Genomic DNA, 13,914 nt, shown 5'->3' on the forward strand with positions numbered 1-13,914 from the left:
GTTTCGCCGCGTGAACACAGACTGCATGGCGCAGACTGAATGGCGAAGTCACGAGATAATTCGCGTATTCCATGGGGGCACCGAAAACTTCACGTTCGGAGTGACGCGCTATATATACAGACGTTGTCTAACGTTTGACTGATTAGTGTTTTGTTGAGTAAGGCGATGAGTAGTTTTTGTGGGAAGAGCTTAACTTCTGAAAGATTAGTTCCTTTTCATTTTTCTTTTTTTTTTCATGATCGCGTAACCCACGTGACATTCTGGCGTGAGCGTTTATAACTATTTACGATTCGTTATTAAGGATAGGTTAGAAAGGCCGGCATAAAGAACAGTGTTATTTTGTGCGTTTTTTTTTCAACCCTTGCTGTTAGCTCTGTTATGTGTTCTTAAAAGAGTCCTGTGACAACAACCTTTTCCCGGCCCCCATGTTCGCCCTAGAGCAAGATAAGAGCAAAACAAAAACTACGGTAATTAACGTACGCGAACGCAAGTTATTGAACGCGGAAGCCTCAACTGTATTGGCTGAGGAAGAGCTGCCCTCAACTAAACTTTCACGTATCTCAATGCTCCATTTCACTCTCCCAACGAGACTCTTACACGTGACCACAGAGCTTCCTACACAGATTACTAGAGGGAGGTCTGGCGCTAGTATATATCCACGGAACAGCTAGTATGGCGGTTCAGCCAGCACTAGTACATTGATTTGCCTAAATTTGGCCCTTCTGGTTTCAAGCGGCCTTGCGAATTTGCAAATGGATCACTCTTCACAAAATATTGCTTTCGCAACATATGCAACACTTCTCAATGTTTACGCACATGCGCAGAGACTTATTGTCTTTCTGCACTTAGAAAAATATAATTTTTTGCAAATTCGGAAAGGCAAAACAAAATAAGTAACGCTGCAAGAATGTCTGCAGCCACAAGCACGAAGATTAGACAAATACGTGTATGCTAACCATCATCCCCATGGTAGTTGAATGATCTCAGCATCTCAGTTTCTTCCAGTAATTTCTCTAGGAAACTCTATGCGTGCGCCCAGCAACAGCGAGGCATCAGCGTTACGTAGGGGAAGTTGGCGTGCCATGGTTGCTAACGGAGTTCAACTTGTTTAATGGTGTCGCCAGCACGGTTGTAACACATTTAGCGTAGTCCTGTCGCACTCACGTGTAACTCAAAACAACACACAGCCCATCGTTCGGCAATGCTTTACAGCGCTCTTTGTAATCTGTGTCAGCGGTCAGTGGTCCGACCAATCACACAACACCGGGACGAGCGGGAATAGCTACGGGAGCTAGAGAAACAACGGAAACGTGAGCTGTACGAAGCAACGTTCGCATCAACGTTTCTCGAACGCAGTTTCACAGTGCCGCTTTGAAAAGTAAGCCTAGTGGCGGTGGCGTAGAGTAACATTGCTGTCATGCATTGCATTGCTGTCAAATGTAAGTTCCGGTACCACCAGCACGAGTACGGCACAAGCACTAACCGCGAACGAACGCATGCTCGTGTTTCACACGGCTCGCCGCACCGCCAGCAAGGGCCCTTGGCCGCGGCAGATGAAAAGGGAGGCACAGAATCGAGGCAAATGAACAGCGTCAATTGATAATGATATGAGCGTTGTCTCCGAAACGGTATGGTGATGGCACATGCCACGAAGCTCGTTCTCATAGAACGCTTGTACCTTTCGCTTTGTTTCTTTCCAAACTCTGGGAGCTGCCGCTCCCTTGTTGTGGCAATGGATGAAGAAGCCCTCGAAGACCCTCCTGGAGCCAAGCTATCACGTGCGGTCCCGTCCAGGAAACGTGGTAATGCGTCAAGTGACACGGATAGCGAGGCAACCGAGCTGTACTCGGACAGCGTCGACTCGTCGGACGACGATTTCACGCTTGTCATGAGCCGAACCACAAAAAGAAGACTACTACGAAGGTCTTCGTCGCCAAGTGTCTCCACCGTGAAGACAAAACCACAGCGCTGGCCGTACACTATGCTCTTCATGCCTGTGGACCCATTGTCCAATCTGCGACTCCTAAACAGGCAAGTCCTTTCTGCGTTTCTTGAGGGAATCGCGCCAAACGAGATAAAGGACGTGAGAATGAATGAATGAATAAAGCCTTTATTTTAAGGAAGGGGACGGCTCTAGGCCGCTGATGGGGATTAGGAGGGAAGAATAAACGCACGGAAGAATGTCCTTGCAGTAGATGTTCTACACCGTAGTGCACTGCAAAGCCTGCGGCACGTAACGGAAATCGACAAAGTACAAGTGCGATCCATGATACCTACAGGCTGCAATGGCTCTGTCGGTGTCATTTATGATGTCGATATTTCTATACCAACCGACGACTTACCGATATTAATAAAGCCAACTACAGAAGGCACTTTTATCACGCACATCACAAGACTTGGCAACACACGTTGCCTTAAGCTGTGGTTTGAGGGAGACAGCCTTCCCTCACACGTCAAAGTTGGCCACGTCCGCCATCCAGTCCGCCCATACGTACCGAAGCCCCTGCAATGCTACAAATGCTGCAAGATGGGACACGTAAAAGGTGTCTGTAGGAATAACCTCGTGTGCCCACGGTGCGCTGAATCTCATTCATCAATGCCTGCCGCGCAACTGTGTTAAAGTGCCCTAACTGCCATGGTACTCATGAGGCCTCATCCAATGATTGCCCGCGGGTGAGGAACGAGCGAGCAGTACTCAAACGTATGGTACGGGACCATTCAACACACAGAGAGGCTGCCGCTACTCTCAGGCGACGACGACATCGCCACCGAAGAGCATCACGAAGAGTTACATCTACGGAAAGATATACACCATCTTCCGGGAAAGCGGCTACCGTATCAACGCCGACTTCCACAAAGACAGACACTGCGAAAACAAAGACTGGGGCGACACTCTCACCTCCTGAAGAGTGGCCTACACTTCCACGAGCACAACCTGCATCGGAGTCACATCAAATCGCGCCGCCCTCAATGACCTCACGAACCGCGGACGCGACGACGACTGAGGATCGCCAAGTCATAGTGATGCTGAAGTCACTTATGAACGTCATGCGCATTCTACTGCACAGCATGAAAACCCCGTCGGCACAGAGCGCACTGCAGGTGCTGGACACTTTGAGTCCGGTGCTTGCAGCTCTAGGGTAACACTACGGCCCGAGAATTGTCGTCGTTTCAAGAGGACGTCAAGAATGCATCTTTCTTTCAGTGGAACGCCAGAGGGCTTAGGTCACGCATGTCCGACTTTAGACAGTTTGTTTTTACGCATCAATTTCCCATTATCGTGATTTGCGAGCCCAACCTGTCAGCTCCTATCAGACTGTCCGGGCATGAGTGCTTTATGTCCTCTACCCACGGAGAGTGCAGCAAGGTTGTTGTGTTTATACGCCGCGACTTGACTTATGTACATCACCCAGTGCCTCCTGACGAAGCAAATCAATACGTTTGCTTAACAGTGAAGAAGAAAAAGCTCACGTTAACAATTCTTGGAGCCTATTTATCTCCAACAAGCCGTCTATAGATTGTGAGCGCTTACGGGGAATTTTGACATCGACTCCACAGCCGTGGGTGCTCACTGGTCACTTTAACGCCCACCATTACCTATGGGGAAGCTCCAAAGTGAACTCTAGAGGCAGAACGTTGGTGTCCTTTGCCTATGAACTTGAATTTTGCCTGTCAAATGATGGAAGCCCTACGTATCTGCGTGGATCAGCGTATAGTAGCTGCTTGGACCTTACCTTCGTTTCACGTTCGCTTTGGAGAAGAGTGCACTGGTTTTCGGATTTAGAAACACGGGGTAGCGACCACATCCCAACCTATTTGAAGATCGAAGGTTTGACTAGCTCCAAGTCCTCCAGAGCCATCCAGTGCACCGATTGGCCTAAATACAATATAACAATGGAAGACTGTTGTCGGGACGGCACCTCCTCTAACTTACAGGGCGCGATAAAGGATGCCATGCAAACAACCACGCATTTGCTTTCGAATAGTTCTTCCCGCACCGATTTCGACATCGAACTAGCGAAACTTCGAGCAATTCGCCGTCGTGCAGAGCGAAGGTATAGACGCACGAAGTCCAATTTTGAACTGAGGTGAAACAGCGCGAAAAAGACGAGGACACAAGGAAACAAATACCACAGACAGTGGTATTTGTGTATTAGTTGGTTCATACTCAGTTCTAAGTATGAACCAACTAGCCCTCATCAAGATCTTACTAATCCAATTTTGATTTGAGATTGGCTAGACGAACACAAAAGAAAATATAGCGTCACATGAACAAGCTCGCTTCGCGACAATGGGTATCATTTTGCGAGTCCCTGGATCCGCGAAAGCCTTTATCGCTTATATGGAGGACTGTTCGTGGCCTTCGCACAACCTCGGGCCAGCGCCACCCGTTTAAATCTCTGGCACTCCATCTACAATGTAGAGATATTCATGTCGCTGAATCTTTCTGCAGAAAGATTGCTGGCGAAGCAAATTCCGATGGAACGGGTACGGGAACGCTCGACCACCCACTGTTCTCACGCGATCCCCGCATGGAATGCCCTTTTTCTATGGAAGAACTAGAAGCTGCGCTGGCTTTGTGCAGGCGTTCTTCAGCGCCAGGACCTGACGGTATTACATACCGTGCCCTGTGTAACCTAGGAGACCAAGCTCGGAAGGCACTCTTGCTCCTGTACAACGACTCCTGGCAGACGGGTACGGTTCCGCAACAAAGGAAGTCAACTCGCCTTATTCCACTTCTCAAAGCTGGAAAGTCGCCTTTGGACATTTCCTCATACCGTCCGATCGCTATTGCCAGCTGTGTCGGAAAAACAATGGAAAGAATGATTTTAACACGTCTGGAATGGTACTTAGAGTGCTATGAAATCTACTCAGGTGCTATGGCCGGATTCAGACGTGGCCGTTCGTCAACAGACAACGTTGTTGATTTAATAACATTTGTGCAACACCAAAAGGCCTGTAAGCGACTATATGCTGCTCTGTTTCTAGACGTTAAAGGGGCTTATGATAATGTCACCCATGAAGACATCCTTAGCACGTTAGAAGCCGTCGGACTTGGGGGTAAGATATATATGTGGGTGTGCAGCTACTTACAGACGAGACCATTCTACGTGCACACAGAAAATGGCCCGACATCCAAGCATTACGGTAGCCGAGGAGTCCCTCAAGGCGGAGTGCTTAGCCCGACTCTTTTCAATCTCACCCTCTGTGGATTAGTTGACAGCCTGCCAAGCACAGTACAACTTTCCATCTATGCGGACGGCATCTGCATTTGGGCATCAGGTGTGACACAACTTCAGCTTCGCGCTCGGCTTCAGAAGGCAGCCAAAATGACATCTTGCCACCTTCGTGAACAAGGACTTGAAATTTCATGCGGGAAGTGCGCAATGGTGGCATTCACGAGGAAGCGAATGTCCGCTTACGGCGTATCTATTAACGGGCAACTTATACCATACAGCAGTAGTCACAGGTTCTTGGGAGTCGTAATTGACAGAGACCTATCTTGGACTCCGCACGTAAATTACGTGAAAAAATGGCTGACTGCTATCTGTCACCTGTTCAGGTTCCTTGCAGGAAAAAGTTGGGGAGTATCTATACACGCTTTGTTACAGCCGTACATGGCGTTGTTCGTTGGTTTCCTGCGATACAGCCAGCCTGCAATATCCAACACCTGCAAGACTAACCTGCGTGCGATTCAGAGTATTCAAGCCCAAGCCCTTAAGATATGTCTTGGCTTACCACGCAGTGCATCAACGGCTGAAACCATTGCCCTTGCGCAGGATTACCCAATCACGACTCACATTACCGTGGAGACAATGCGTATGCATCTCAGGCGTTATGCTAGGACCCCTTCCCACCACTTGGCGAGCCTCACTGCTGCAAGGCCCTGCTCGACTTTTAGCGGTATTGTCAGAGCACATCGTGCGTCGTTTACTTCAGGGTACGCACCTGCGGCCAAGCCAGCATTTCCTCAATGGTGTTTGAGCCGTCCACAAGTACATATAATGATTCCAGGACTACAGAAGAAGACAGATATACCAGCCCCTGCTCTAAAACAGCTGAGCTTACTTCTTTTTGCATGAGAAGTACAGCAACCACGTGCACATCGATACCGATGGATCGACTACGTCGTGCAGTTCTGCTGGTGCCGTCGTTATACCAACGCGAGGAATGACACTGCGGTTCAAGACATCGCATGTCACGACCTCAACGGCGGCAGAACTAACAGCCCTGCGTCGAGCATTGGAATTCGTTGATTCTGAAAGACCTACAAAATGGGCTGTGTTCTGTGATTCAAAACCGGCATTACAGTGCACGCAGTCAGTTCTCCGACACGGATGCCATGACCACTTGACATACGAAGTCGCGAAACTTTACCATCACGTCCAACAAAAAGGTCACGATGTCGTTTTTCAATGGGTACCTGGCCATTGTGGAATTAGTGGCAATGATTCCGCCGATAACGCTGCTCGCACAGCACATCAAGAAGAGCACAGCGTTCCAATTCCGCTTTCGAGGACAGACGCCGCAAGGCAGCTTCGACACCTGGCACGCAGTCTCACACTGACCGAGTGGAACTCGCCAAACTTACGACTTACACGACTGCATCGACTAAACCCTTCCCTGCAACTCCGACCTCCAATCGGACTTCCTCGACGTGAAGCTACGCTTCTCTGTCGCCTTTGGTTAGGACCTGCCTTCACAAAGGCATACTCTACATTAATTGGAATGACTGCAGTGCAGCATGCGAGGTCTGTGGCACCGAAGAAAACATCCACCACCTGCTGTGCCACTGTCCACGATACACCCCAGAGAGACAAGAACTTGCCAAAGCTTTCCAAAAACTGGACAATCGACCGCTTTCTGTGCAGGTGCTTCTGGAACACCGCCCCCATCGCCCGTCGGCCCATAAAGCGGTGAAGGCGCTTTTGTGCTTCTTAAGGATGACGGGCTTGTGCGACCATCTGTGACTATTAATGCAATTTCTGTAGGACCACACACGTCAGCGAATTCACCGCAATTTCCTTCTTTCCTTCCCTCCTCTCTCTCTCTCCCTGTTATCTTTGTTCCCCTTTCCCATTCCCCCGGTGTAGGGTAGCCAACCGGAAGTTATTCTGGTTAACCTCCCTGCCTTCTACTTATCTCTTTTCCCCTTAATGTTTAAATATATTTATACACTGAACTAAATGATTAAAACCATAGAATTCGCTTCATTGCAAGTTTTTTTTCCCTCCTCTGTGCCGCCAATCCAGAGGGTCGTATACACCGCCCCCGCTCCCCCTCAGCTCAATTCATTCGCTGTCCCTGAAACCCAAGGCAGTTAACTACGTCTTTATTTATCGCTAGATGGACACGGTGACATCTCAAGAGAGCATGCACAAAGTGAAAGTTGAGTTTTGTAAGCCATTCCAAAACGCTGTGCTTGAATCGTCTTTATCTCAAAATCTGGAACCCTGAGACGTTTATATGGTGCTAAGTAGGTAGGTAGGTAGAAAAAATGGGGTCCAACTGGAGAGGTTGGAAACAATACGTCTCCGGCTACTCCCAATATAAGAAAAATATAAATTTGCTTTAAAAACGAAAAAAAAATGCTGGTTGTACTTCAGTCGTTCGTTAAATTATTTTTATTGTAATTGCAATAAAAATAAACAGAGAAGCATTGGCCATTTGCTGGCGACGGCTACACCTTTTCATTGATCGATACTATAGGATAAAAAATAAAGTATAAATTGTAGCATTAGAAAATGCCTAAATAAAAGAGAAGAACATGTAACGGCACTAACAGTAAAAGTCTCTCTCTAAATGTCCTCGTTGAATGAAACACAGTTTTCGGATGAACGAATGAGACACATTTACACACGATGTGGTACAGTCAATAACCTTCACAAATGCCAGCGTTTTCAAAACAAGGCGTTCAGGTGCTTTCATTGCTTTGTGGTGCACTTTTGATGGCCAAGGGCCTAACACCTTGACAAGTGAAAAATGCCGATGTTCAATCAAACACAGTTTGTTTGTTTGTTTGTTTGTTTGTTTGTTTGTTTGTTTGTTGCAAGGGAATGGTGCTGGAGCGAGAAACCAATCTTAAATGTATTCGTGCAGGCTTCACCCATTTTCATATCGTACCTGGCGTTTCTCGACCACGCAAACGTGTTTTGTTATTACGCCGATATTACGATGTCCGTGCGAGGTTTCCTCTAGCCGGAACAGAGAAGTAAAGCGAGCACGGCGCACCCTTTCGGCCCGCGTTCGGGCCACGCACGCGCGGGCGCCAAACACGCGCGGCGAATGTCCCCGCGGGCGACACACCCAGGCGCCGCAATAACTGGCACAGGTATCAGATGGCTCCGGCGGGACGCGGCGCTGATCGATGATCATCTCGCGACCGACTGGACGCGGGCACGGCAGGTGCGGCCCCGGGGAGAGACCAAATCCGCGCGGCCCGATCGTCCCGAGGCACGACAGCGCGCTTCGGTATCGTCCACCCCACGCCCCGTGTGACTCCGTCGTCATTGCGGAGAACATCTGCCGGCGCTGCCCTTGCAGGCTGCAGCGCCACGAATTGAGGAAGAAGCCAGGAACATTAAGTGCAGCGCGGGCACAATAGGCCTGATCAACTGCATAGCCTAGTCGGTGCCGCTGAACGCGCTGAGGACGGGAAAAATAATATTGGCGCCACCACATGCGCACCCGAGCCTATACGTCGCACGCTCGCTCGTCGTCCAAGTCATTACGGGGTGCGTGCGGTTTTCCTCAAGGCACGCAGCACCGATGTTGTGCTAGTAATTCACTGGTTTACTCCTTCACTTTAAGAGAGCGGTACGATTATTTCTTCTTCGGTAGAAAACGAATTTCCCGCACATTACATTTGTGAGAAACGATAATCCTACCTTGTTAAAATACCTTTGCTGTTTTCAGCGTCGATTAAAAGGAAACTATAACTCAGTCTCAGCTCCGATTTGCTATAGTAAAATGCATTTTACACACAGAAATGCTCTCGTGAGACATCGTTGAACCGATTTGGATGAATTTGCTGCATTTAAGAGAGAACGTTCTTATGAAGCCCTCGTTGAATTAATTGAATTCTGGCTTTTTACGTGCCGAAACCATGATTTGACTATGAGGTATGCCTTCGGGGAGGACTCAAGATTAATTGGGCCACCAGGGAATCTTTAAGGTGCCCCCAGTGCACGGGACAAGGCGTTTTTGCATTTCGCCCCGATCGAAATGCGGCCGCCGCCACCGGGATTTGATCCCGCGACCTCGCCCTTAGCAACGCAACACCTTAGCCGCTAAGCCACTGCGGCTGGTAAAGCCCTCGTACAGAATCTCGCGAATAAAGACAGCAAGAGAAAAGTAAATGATTGAAGAATCCAGTCGCTGGAGCAACAGCATTAATAACAGTGTACTGCACAAAAATAAAAAGAAATGCCAGAACCACTGGCATTGGTTAATTACGCCCGGTATTCGAGACAGTAGTGCGCCTTTTCTTTGTAATTTGCCTAAAGACAGAAAACAACAACTAAATAGCATGCGAAAACCTTTTCGAGAGCTGCACATGAAATATGAACTGAAGGGATGTCAGAAAGTGCTTTTGGCAGAACCTATTGAATGCTACAGACGCGGCGAACACACGCTATGCTTACGAGTACGAGCTTGCGCCAATGTTTCTTCAACTGCCTTTGATTACCAATAGTCAAATGTTTGTGGATGGTTGAATGCGACTCCTCTGGGCCACGCATCGCGTCAGCGGATCATGCTAAAGCCTATAGAGTTCTATTACGCTACTGAATACATAAAATATCAAGTGAGCGACCAATTCTGGAGGCATCAAGTACAGAGTAACGAATGATGTCTACGAAGCGCCAAAATGTTGCCGGCCTCGCGAGAAGCATCCAGTTCGCCCGTTGCAGGAGTGTCCTCCCGGCATATCTCTCGTGATGCCACGTGGCAAAGGAATGCCTGTCTAAGGCAGAGGGGCTCGGCCTCTCTGTACCGACGTGGGAGTGGCCCGCATCAGTCCCAGACTGATCCCTCAGGACCTAAATAAAGTTCTTCATACCATAAGGCGAACGATTTCAGAGCTTGTGCGCTTACAGTTGCTGCTGACAGGCTGTTTCAGCCCTTATGTTCAACGTGGCCAAACAGCGTACTACTTATTTGACTGCGTTACTGATTTGCTACTGTTCACTGATTTTACAGTGAAGCTGTATATGGCAAGGGTTACATGCATTTTTCGTGCCCGTGCGTCAACAACAAAAAGGGTGAGCGTGGGCCGATCCCGGAGATTGTGCTAAACCGGGCCGACCCGCGTCGGATGTGAAGCAGGCCTCAAGCACTCCGCCCCTAATAATAATAATAATAATAATAATAATAATAATAATAATAATAATAATAATAATGCATGTGTGATGAAGAAGGCGAACATCATGAACTGAAGATGAGGCACACCACCAATAGCAGCAGCATCGTGATCGCTTCACGCAAAACGACGCTGAAATTGCGCTTCATATCGCTGCCTCACGTAACTGCTCAAGGTACTTGTTCCGGACAATAAACCTCATTTTACATGAAATAAATAAATCAAGATGCATTGTTTCAAGTCGATTGGTATACTGGAATCGTTTGTGAACAGCGTATGGGCTCACGAGCAGGAGGCATTGTCATATATGCTGAGGACATCATTTATACGTACAACCATACACCCTCAACTCGCAAGAGAACAATGCCACCGACTGTGGGGATGTCTGTGCCGTACAAACGAAAAACAGAATTGTGATATCCATTCTTTATATATCTCCAGCCACACCCAAGTGTGATATCGCGAAGTTCATGGTCACGCACTTTACACGGGTTAGCCGTGTTGACACTACCCCTGTGATCATCCTTGGATACTTCAATGTGAACATTTCAAAACCAGACAAGAAATGTTTAACTCAGTTTGTGTTAGAAGAGTTTGGTTTGAAGCGCCACACCAATCCAAGTCACTCAAGTGCTCAACAACGGTCGTGTATATATATTTAATTTTGGCCAGGACTGTCTAAGCTGTAACCGTGCCAATCAGTGTATACGGCAGTAATCACAAAGCTATCGTCACTTTCATTGCCAAATGATGAAAATAAATACAGGTACCGTTGTCTAACACTGTGTGATGTGCTACAGCTTTGTTGGTCATCCACCTTCACAGAGTGGAATGGCTCCTCATATTTTGCTTGTATGTCAATAAAGAAAATTGAGGAACGATCGGCGGTACAACGCATTTATAGAAATCAGTGGTAATCTTTTATATTTACTGATATGTCTTAACTTGTCTTTCTACAATTCAGTGTAATTCTACGCTCCTCGTTCAGTACACGCTCTGGTTTCATTTTGTTCGTTTAACTTCTTTCTTCTCACGCGGCTGCTTCTGTTGTCGACTTCTTTCTTTTTTTCTTTTTTTTTTGCCGACTTCTTGACTGCTATGTATAGCTCAACGCTCCTCGCTTTATGCATGCTTTTGTCCCACTTTCTTCCCTTCACTTCTTTTTCTACACTCAGCTGCTTTTCTTGTCTACTTTTTCACTTCTTTCCTCTTGTTCTACTTGTACATTCGAGTCTCTACCCAGTGGCACACAACCATTATGGCGAATAGGCCAGGAGTGTTCACATATCCAGTGCCACATGCCCTGTGGCCCATACCCAGTGGACCAATTTGTATAATCGGACACATGTCCAGTGGCACTTGTCCTGTGGCGCAAGTTAAGAGCAGCAGCAGTTAGAGCCAGCAACTGCAAAGGTGGGAAAAAGAGGCAAAGAAAGCTACGCTTTCAGAAATTTGTTGCACGTGTAGAAAATCGCATTGTCCTTAGTCCTCTCACCATCGCTCAGTTCAAAAATGTACCGTGAGCTATAAGTAGGCAGAATTTTCACCTGTGCCCGCATTCATGATGCGAATGATCAAGCGCGCTTGCAATCTTGGAAACTTCGATTTTGTACTGAGCACCGCATTCAAAGAGGTGCATCTACTTCTACTCATTCCCACCACTCGGGTGCGCTTTTAAATTCTGATAACTTTCTTCGCTGTTTTACACGATGCCGGAAGTGCAAATACCACTCGCTGAATAACGAGATGCGAGAATCGAGGCAGCTAAGGAAGGACGACAAGGCCGCATAGCGAATGTGTTATTTCGCTTTCTCATTTTTTTTTCTTCCACTTTCATCCTCATAGACCCTCAAGCTCCTTTACTGCTCTTTTGTTTGACACATGTGTACGGTGCGATCAGCATAAACTCAACCGCGATTGGGACACGTAACCAGGCGCACCGCTTGAACAATAAAGTGATTGCCGTAGTCAGTTCATCTTCAGCTGAAACTGCTGCGCCTCACAGTGTGTAAAAAAAGAAAAAAAAATGCCAGAGCATGGCGCTGTAGAGTGGAAGTAATACTCTCTTTTCCGTTATTTGTCTCGCATTGCAATGACGGGGCCTCCTTTCATTTCACTCTCGTCGATTCACTATTCCATTGAGTTTATTGTGCCAGAGCAACACAAGGACCCTGAAGGGCGCGCTGTAGTTGTGGGTACCGGATTCCTTTCTTTTTTTCACTTGTTTGTGGATAGAGGTACACAAGCGTTTTCACCTTTCACCCTATCAGAATGCGCGACCTCTGTGCCCGGGAATCGGACGGTCGTCTTCGTATTCAGCAGTAATCCCGGTCAACTGCGTGACGACCATTTGCTGACTTTTTTGAGCGCGCAGTAGTTATTGACCTTGATACTGACTGGAACACTGTTTACTTGCGTCACTTCGAGCATTGCGTCAAAACTTCCCGCGTCTCTTTCCTCCATTGGCCACAAGAGTGCTTCTCCAAGTCATTTGCTTTACTTTGCCAGAATGCTTCTATTCGTGCTTGTCGTCAAGCCTTTTTTTTTTTTTTTTTGGGGGGGGGGGGGTATCCACAAGATAGTTCGTATTCGGAGAAGCCAGCGCTACATTTGTTTGCCAACTTGATAGTGTACCTGAATGTCGCGTAGCCACAGAAGCTTGAGTATACAAACTAATTGACATAAACTGGTAGCCGACTGACATCGCATGGTGGTCCCCATGGCTTGAGTCAGGCTCTATGCACAGCGGTTTGGCCATCGCTGGGGCAGAAAGTAATAATCAACGAGAAATAAAGGGATGAAAGGCCACCACTGGCGACAGCGAACCGCAAGGCCTCAGCGCTCCCACGATTAACCCTGGTTCGGCACCGACTGAGAGCGAGAAGGGCGCTTCGGGGGAACACAGGCCGGCTGGAGCCCGACGTCGGATTTCTCGAACCGCGCCGCTCGGGAGGGGACAGAGGAATCAATTAACGAGTAGCGCCGGAGGGAGGGCACGCCGCTGGCCGGACAAAGGCTTCGATCTGGAAGGAGGCTCCCAGATCGATCCGGCGGCCAGCGCTTCGAACCACATTCCGGCAGAGCAGCGTTTCTCTCGCATTGATTCGAGGGACAGGGACGCGATGGATGCGTCCCTCGGCCCGAACACGCGTTCTGCAGCACTCGCCGTGCGACCAGTTGTACTGCTAAGCCTCCCTGTCTCTACACACCTCCCCTTCCAGCCCCCCGTCACGGTGCCTTTCTCCGCGGGCTCGACAGTATCGGCCAGGGTTAATTAAGCAGACGCCGTTGATTGTCCTCGGGTGGGATTGCTGGTGCAAGTGGACTTGGCAAATCTCTCCTGTTCTTGAGCAACCAGCGACGCTCGCCAATATTCGCCTACGTAAGGCGAAACCAGCATGAACGCCCATGCGGCTGTCGTTGTAGTTGCTCATCTCACATTTATGCTGCTATAGACGAATAACCCAGGAATACGTACTTATTTCCCCCTCTGTAAACTATGCCTTCAAGCTCCTTAGCTCTCTGCGAAACTCTCATGTCGCTTTCATGACGGC

At 48.3% G+C, this 13,914-nt stretch overlaps 1 protein-coding gene and 1 pseudogene across 2 annotated transcripts in view; one reads left to right on the forward strand and one right to left on the reverse strand.

Moving 5' to 3' along the window:
* Positions 1–13,914, forward strand: part of LOC126548450 (uncharacterized) — a 350,331-nt gene that overhangs the window by 263,439 nt on the left and 72,978 nt on the right. The window lies entirely within an intron of this gene.
* LOC126548695 (U2 spliceosomal RNA) lies at positions 10,264–10,404 on the reverse strand (annotated as a pseudogene).

The sequence above is a fragment of the Dermacentor andersoni genome, chromosome 1 (assembly GCF_023375885.2).
Source record: "Dermacentor andersoni chromosome 1, qqDerAnde1_hic_scaffold, whole genome shotgun sequence".
Classification (NCBI taxonomy): domain Eukaryota; kingdom Metazoa; phylum Arthropoda; class Arachnida; order Ixodida; family Ixodidae; genus Dermacentor; species Dermacentor andersoni.